Source organism: Callospermophilus lateralis, chromosome 8 (assembly GCF_048772815.1).
Source record: "Callospermophilus lateralis isolate mCalLat2 chromosome 8, mCalLat2.hap1, whole genome shotgun sequence".
NCBI classification, from domain to species: Eukaryota; Metazoa; Chordata; class Mammalia; order Rodentia; family Sciuridae; genus Callospermophilus; species Callospermophilus lateralis.
In genome coordinates this window covers 20090377-20098716 of record NC_135312.1, presented here as the reverse complement: position 1 = coordinate 20098716, position 8340 = coordinate 20090377, and the positions used below count along the sequence as shown (strand labels likewise).

Here is an 8340-nt window from a genome sequence, read left to right as displayed (position 1 = left end):
ATATATATATTATTTTTAATTTTTTTTGTTAAGTATATGTACTTTAAATGTACTACCTTTTAGTATACAATACAGTATTGTTAACTGTGCACACAATGTTAAACAGCACATCTCCAAAACTTGTTAATCTTGTGCAATTGAAACATTATACCTATCATAAAGCAACTCTTCATTGCACCCTCCATTTGCCCCTGGCTACCACAATTCTGAGTATGATGATTTTAGAAACTTCATATATGTAAAATCATGCAGTGTTTAATCTTTGTGACTAACTTATTTCACTTAGCAATCGTCAGGGACTCAATAGTTTATCCTTATTTTCACATATTGCAGGATTTCCTTCTTTTTCAAGGTTGATTAATATTCCATTGTATGTTTATGCCACATTTTTTGTCCATTTATTTATAAATGTGAATTTAGGTTGTTTTCATATCTTGGCTATTTCAAATAATGCTGTAACAAACATGGGAGTGCAAATATATCTTTGAGATTCTGATTTCAGTTCCTTAGAATACTCAGAAAGGGGAGTGATGGATCATATGGTAGTTCTATTTTTACCTTTTTTTTCATGTGTGTGGTGCTGGGGATTGAACCCAAGGCCTTATGTGAGGAAAGCACTCTACCAACTGAGCTATATCCCAGCCCTATTTTTAACTTTTTGAGGAGCCTCCATAATATTTTCCAAAGTAGTTGCACCTTTTATGTTCCCACAACAATGCACAGATTCCAATTTCTGCATATCATCAACACATCTTTTTTTAAAAAATAATAGTCATCCTGATAGATGTAAGATGATATCTCATTATGGTTTTGATATGCAGTTCCATGATGATTAGTAATGCCGAGTACCTTTTCACATACCCGTTGTTTTTTTCTTCTAGGTTTTGAATGGAAACTAAGATTTTAATGTGAGACCGTTCTTCTTTTCTAATATTGGCATTTATGGCATACATTTCTCAGTGAACACTGCTCTAGCTCTGTCCCAAAAAATTTGGTAAGTTTTATATCAGTTTTCATTCAGTTCAAATACTTCTATTTCCTTTTCAATTTTTTTCTTTGACACATGGGTTATTTAGCAATATGCTAGTTTCCAAATAGATCAAGACCTTTTCAGATAATTTTGCTACTGATTTCTAATATTATTTCATCATTATCAGAGAACATAGCTTGGATTGTTTTGCATTTGTTGAGCTCATTTTGTGGCTCAAAATATATTCTACGTTCACAAAAGTTTTGTGTACACTTGAGATGAGTGTTCTTTGCTATTGTTGGGTTGAGCGTAGCATAAATATGTCCCTATAGATTTTTCTAATTATTCCTACCAATAGTAAGAGAGATACTAAAATCTCTAATTATAGATTGGTCTTGTAGCCCTTCTATCAGTTTTGCTTCACATATTTAGAAACTATTATGTGCATAAACTTTTAAAACTGTTATGTCTTCTTGATGAATTTAGCTTTTATCATGATAATGCTTGTTTCTTTGAAAATACCTCATCTTACTTTTGATTAGTGATACCATGCTCTATTTTATCATATTCATTTATCCTAATTGTGTCTTTATATTAAAGTGGGATCTTGAAGGGAGTGTAGAGTTAGGTCTTTTTTCTTTTTATGCAATCTGACAATCTTGATTAAGTTCAAGTAATATCCCATGAGTATATATAGAATATTAAACAGCATACTTACATTTCTGCCCTACTTGTTGTTTTTGTGTTATTATCATACATTTTCTTCTTTTATTGTTGTTGCTAGGGATTGAACCTAGGCTTACTCATGCTAAACATACATGCTGTCACTGAGCTGCATCCCAGTCCCTATTTCTATGTAAGCCTCACTATTTACTGTTATTATTTTATATGGTTTATTTTAAAAATTAGAGTAGTTGATAATAGCCTTTATAGATGCATCCCACATAGTTATTTCCAGTGTTTTATTTTTTTAATGTAGATCTAGATTTTCTTCTGGTGCCAAGTTTCTAATGCTTGAAAGACTTCCTTTAGAATTTTTTGAACATTTTTTTAGTTGTATAGTTGTAGATGGACACAATATATTTATTTTTATGTGGTGCTGAGGATTCAACCCAGTATCTCACATGGGCGAGGCAGTGCTCTACCACTGAGCCACAAACCCAGTCCTAGAATTTTTTTTTTTAAAGGCACATCTGCTGGTAATAAATTTTTTTAGCACTTATATGGGAAAAAACAATCTTCATTTCACATTCATTTCTGAAAGGTATTTTCTCTGGGTAAAGAATTCTAGATTGACACTTTTTTTTTTTTTATTGTTCCAGTATCTTCTAGTTTGAATGTTTCTAACAAATGATATGCTGCCATTCTTATCCTTGTTCTCTATAGAACAGGAAATTTGAGGATGCTTTTAAGATATTTTAGTATATTATTGGTTGTAAACAATTTTATTATGTGTCTTTTTGTAGTTTTCTTTATGTCTCTTAAACTTGGGCTTTGACAATCATTTTGGACATGAGAGCTTTTTATTTTTCATCAAATTTGGAAAACTATTATTTTAATTTTTTTCAGATATTCTTCCCTCTCTTTATTTGGAGATTTCAATAACAAGTATATTAGGTTGTTTAAAGTTCACATATAACTCACTAGTTATCTTTTTATATTTTTCCTGTCTTTTTCTGTTTTATTTTGGATAGTTTCTATTGCAATGTCTTCATGAGTCACTAGTCTTTTTTCTTTTGAAATGTCTTACCTGCTATTAAAACATTCAATTACTTTTTATCTCAGACATTGCATTGCTTTTCTCTAGAAGATGTGAAACTTTAAAAAATCTTCCATGATTTCACTTAATAAGACCATTTTTAAGCTTCTTGTACATATAGAACATATTCATAAAAACATACTCTCTATTTTGGGTTATTTTCAATCGGATTTAATTTGTTGATTTTGTTTTTACGTGTCTGGTAATTTTTTGTTATATCAGATATGATAACTTTTACCTTGCTGAATTCTGGATGTATTTGTATTCTTATAAATAGTTTTAGGAGGGGTTAAGTTACTGGAAAATCATTTAATCCTCTTGGATATAACTTTTAAGCTTTCCAAAGAAGGACCAGAACAGCATTTAGTCTAGGATTAATAATTCCCACTGAAGTGGCAAAACTTTTCTGAGTATTCTACCTAATGCCCCATGAATTATCAAGTTTTCTATTCTGGTTGGTAATAACAGGCACTATTCCTGGCTCTGTATGAGCTTAAAAGATTGTTTCCTCTAAAGCATTTAAATAGTTCTTTTTCATCTTTGGGTTGTTTCTTTATGTGCATGGTATGAAAAGAGTTCCCAGTGGAATAATTGAAGGAAATCTTTAGTAGATTCATAATTTTCCTTTTCCGCACATCACTCTCTTCTCTCATACTCTCTCAATTCTTGTTGCTTGTATCTCCTTGGATTCCTAATCCCATCTCTTCAACTCAAGGAGATCACCAGTTTCTTCCTTTCTAACTTTCATAATGGAAAGTTTCTATGGTCAGTAAGATGGGACAATTTTCAGGCTCACTGTTCTCAGGGCTTGATTTCCCATGTTTTGAGGACTGTTGTTTTATATGGTCTGGATTTTCTTTTGTTTGTTTCAAGTGAATATTAGATCTGATTCTGGTTACTCCACTATCTTAGTCCATTTGTTCTACACAACAAAGTACCATAGATTGGGTGACTTAAATAACAGAAATTTAAATTTAACATTTCTCAAGACTGGAAAGTACAAGACTCGGGTTCTAGTAATGGATTAATTCAGAGGCCTTTTCTCTTAGTTTGTAGGTGGCTACCATCTCACTGAGTGATCATATGACTTCTTCTTTATGAACATTTGGGGAGAGAGCTGCAATCTCTTCCTCTTCTTATAAAGACACTAATTCTAGCATGGGAGCTCCACTTTTATGACCTCTTCTAAACTCAAGTAGCCTTCAAAGACTATACCTTCTAATATCATTGGGAGTTAGGGATTCACACTTTTAGGGGGACACTTTCTGTCCATGATACCTATCTTAGAAGTAGAAATCTTCCCAAATTGTATTTTGAGAAAGACTAAATCCATAACATGTTCTTAGTTTATGTCTATGCAATATTAAGGAACTTTGGGTTAGGCAATTAATCAGGTTGCTTTACTATAGGAATCCTTAGAGTCTAATGGACTAGTGTGTAGTATAAATTTCCATGAGAAAAACATAACATCAAACGTTCCCAAATTTATTGATCATAAAACCCTAAATATGGCAGAGCACTGCTGATGAGTCCTAGTGTTCTGAACTCACTATTTTTTACATGACTATATATCTATTAATTGTATCCATCTTTCAGGATAAGAATAATTTTTCTTCTTGATAATTAAAGAATCTAGTGTTAAATGTTTCCTATTCATTATCTCTTAATCTTCACAGTAACCAGCCCATTTAGCACTGATTTTGCATTTTATAGATGAAGAAATTAAAGCTTATAAAGCTTAGGTCACATAGCTAGCACAGGTGGAGCTGAGATTCAAGTCCACTTCTGGAAGAGTGTAATAAAAAAAATGTGGGGAGGTTCTGAACAGACACTTCTCAGATAAAGATATACATTTGATCAATAAATATATTTAAAATATTCAACATCTCTAGCAACTAGAGCAATGCAAATCAAAACTACTCTAAGATTTTATCTCATGCCAGTCAGAATGGCAGTTATCAAGAATACAGACAAAAATAAATGTTGGCGAGGATGTGGGGGAAAAGGCACATTCATACATTGCTGGTAGGACTGCAAATTGGTGCAACCAATCTGCAAAGCAATATGGAGATTCCTTAGAAAACTTGGAATGAAACCAACATTTGACCCAGCTATCCCATTCCTCAGTCAAAAACTTAAAATCAGCATACTACATAGATGTAGCCACATCAATGTTTATAGCAGCTCAATTTACAATAGCTAAACTGTGGAAGCAAACTAGATGCTCTTCAATAGATGAATGGAGAAAGAAACTATGGTATATATACACAATGATATATATATTGATTTATATATATATATATTGATATATATATATATATATATATATATATATATATATATATATATATATATTACTTAGCATTAAAAGAGAATAAAATCATGGCATTTTCAGGTAAATGAGTGGAACCGGAGAATATCATGCTAAGTGAAGTAAGCCAATCCCAAAATACAAAGGCTGAATGTTCTCTCTGATAAGTGGATGCTGATCCAAAACAGGTATGGGGGGGCATGGGAAAAATGGAGGAACTTTGATTGGGGAAAGGGTAGGGAGGGTAGGGAGGGTGCATGAGGGTAGGAAAGATGGTGGAATGAGATGGATATCATTACCCTAGTTACATGTAAGACTGCACATAGGGTATGACGCTACATCGTGTACAGCCAGAGAAATGAAAAGTTGTGCTGCAATTGTATATAATGAATCGAAATGCATTTTGCTGTCATATATACCTAATTAAAATAAACAAATTAAAAAAATTGTTTGCAATAGTGGTGACTAATTTCTTAGTCTCCAGTACAGGGTTGCTAATATGTATGGTTCTTTACAAAGTACAGGTATAGAAACTCTCCCCTTCCCTTTCAACTACCTCCCTCACATGAAATAGGTATCTGGTGGTTTCTTAGAAAGAGAACTGAAGATAATACTGAGAGGTGTCCTTTATAGTGGTTGAATATTCATATTGGTAATAGGAGTCTGGAATGTCAGGAGTGTTGCTCCCATTCTCTGGCTAAGGCCACTGACCTCATCTTAGGCCTAAAGTGCTGGGTTGGCCTTTTGCCTAAGAGAGTAGTTTCTTGTCCCTCACATAGTGGCCCCGTTGGACCATTTCTACACTTGACCTCCAGTCTGGCATTATCCAGACCTCTGACAAATTTGGGGACGACTCTTAAAGAGGTAGTCCCATATTTTCTTTCTTTTCAAACATGCTTTCACTTCTTTCCTTTTTCTTTAGGCTCTCACACATAAAATACTCATTCATCCACTTTTCTCCTACTCTAGGGAAAGAAACCCATCAACACAAAAAGTATATGTCCTTTTCCAAATCCCCTTTCTCTCCTTTTCCTCTCTTCCTCCATCCCTTCTTGGGTTAGTTCATTACCCAAGTCTTTGGTGGAATACTATAAATGTTATGGGTGCAAATTTAAGATGCATATTAGAGATAATTTGTGCTATTTCACAACCATTTATAAAAGAGTTCCTTTTGTCTGAACAATTAAAATAGTCTCTCTCCATGTCATGAACAAGTAGAAATAATTAATAGACAGAAGCCAAAAGAGGGAGAGAGAACTAAATTCACTGATAAGCAATAAATAGGTGAGTTACCAAACTAGCATAGTGCTAGAGCAGAGACAACCATAGTGTGTGTCTAAAGAAGCAGCTGACAATAGTAGACTATGCTAGTTTTCCTGAGGAGGCAGCTGCCCCACCACATGGAGAAATGATCTGGACCAAGCAGTGGAAGTTATTACTCAGACACTTCTGAGAAGACTGCCCCATGTATACATCTCTGTTTATCACCATTTCTATCAGATTCCAAGTTCCCTAGACATAATTACTTGAACTTTCTTCCTTTCATCTGATCTAACTCCCCACCCTTACTCCTCATCTACCTCTTGGAATTCCCAATTCTCAATGTGAGTTCAATAAACTGTGTTTTGTAACCTCTTTTCTGAAGGTTCTGTTTACCTTCTTACTTAACTAAAAGGCTATATATTCTGGGGACAGTTTCTCTGTATCCCTTTTAAAAGGAAGTTTTCTGTCTCTTGTCCAAAGTGCTTCAGCACCATCCTTACTCCTTAATGCCAAGGAGAGTGTTATTCTCCCTTTCCTCTTGCAAACCCCTTCTGCTCTGTGGAGGCTCAACCATCTGGTTATATCACTCTGCCCCCTCCATCCTGCTATCATCTACTAGAAGTCTCTGGGTCTTTTCTTCTTATTCTCAGGAAAGCTAGTTTATAACTCAGTTTTCTTCTTTATCCCTCCTTCTGTGATTCTTTTTGGTGACTTCAATGTGTATGTTGATGATTCATCTCACACCATGGACTCTTGGTGTTTTAACTTTCTCATATTTTCAATAGTGTTTTTTTCTACTCCAGTTATTCATCATGCCTTACATCTTGGCATCAACAGAAATGATACAACCTCCAAAATTTCAAATGCAAACATCTACAAATATGAACCTTTCAAATTACTTGCCTTGAAAAGGACCATTCCTTTAAAAGTGCCTTTTTACTTTCTTGCTTTGACCTTGAATCCATCATTCTGGTTTATTTACAGGAATCACCATTTTTTCCCACCTTTTACTTCTCTTCTAGTTTATATTACATGACCCATCATTACAATTGCTTCTTTGCAATCCTCAACTTCCTTGTCCTGTTTAGTGAGATTGGGAGTCCAATAAGCAGCATGCTTTTCATGACCTGAGTTCTGCAATACCTGAGAGAGAAAATTAAAACTTAGACTGTTCATAGCAGAAGAAGATGATTTCTCTGGGTTTTATAATGATTAAATGAAGAGTTAATTCCAGAAAAATGTGACTTCATTTCACAGCAAAGACTGACCTTTTAAAACTAACTCTTATACATATTCACTTAGTTATAGGCAGCACTAAACATCTACACCCATTCCCTCTCCCCACCTCAATCCCATACCATGGGATCAAGACTTTGTAATGCTTAGGCAATAGAGGGATAGTGCAGAACATATATTCTCTGGATCCCAAGAAAGAGAAGAAAGGAAGCTGGCTTTACATGCTCATTCTATTATCCCAACCTGCCAATAATCTAATTCATTCATCTCCAAGGGAGGAGGGGTTTGGAGCCAGCTATAGATCAGGAGCATTACACCAGTGAGAGGCCCCCACCTGGAAGGAAACATTAGAGCTTGATGATAACATTTTCCCAAATTCACTCTTCCTTCCCTGTATTTGCCCAATGTTCTGTGGTCTTTTTTGTATCAGCAGCAGAACAGTAGAAAGTAGTTGTCAAAATATCTTTACATGGCTGGGGATATAGCTCAGTTGGTAGAGTGCTTGCCTTGTATGCACAAGGCCCTGGGTTCTAATCTCCAGTATCCCCCATACAAAAAACTTTTACATATTTGCCTCTTTTGATCATTATAAAACCCAGAGAAATTAGACATATAGAGTCACCTATTTTATAAAAAAATTAAAACAATGTGAACTTATTACTGTCATATATTATAGTTAATCTGGTAAACTAAACTTATCTGAGAGGAGGTGGATTCATTTCTTCTTGTTGCTGTAACACGTTTCCACACACTCTGGGGCTTAAAAACAACACTGTTTTATTATCTTACACTTCTGGAAGT

At 34.4% G+C, this 8340-nt stretch overlaps 1 non-coding gene across 1 annotated transcript; it reads left to right on the top strand.

Annotated features, from left to right (window-relative positions):
• Nucleotides 1-8014: 8014 nt before the first annotated feature.
• On the top strand, nt 8015-8088 carry Trnat-ugu (transfer RNA threonine (anticodon UGU)). Its single transcript has one exon. It is a non-coding gene; the product is annotated as a tRNA-Thr (tRNA).
• Nucleotides 8089-8340: the final 252 nt, after the last annotated feature.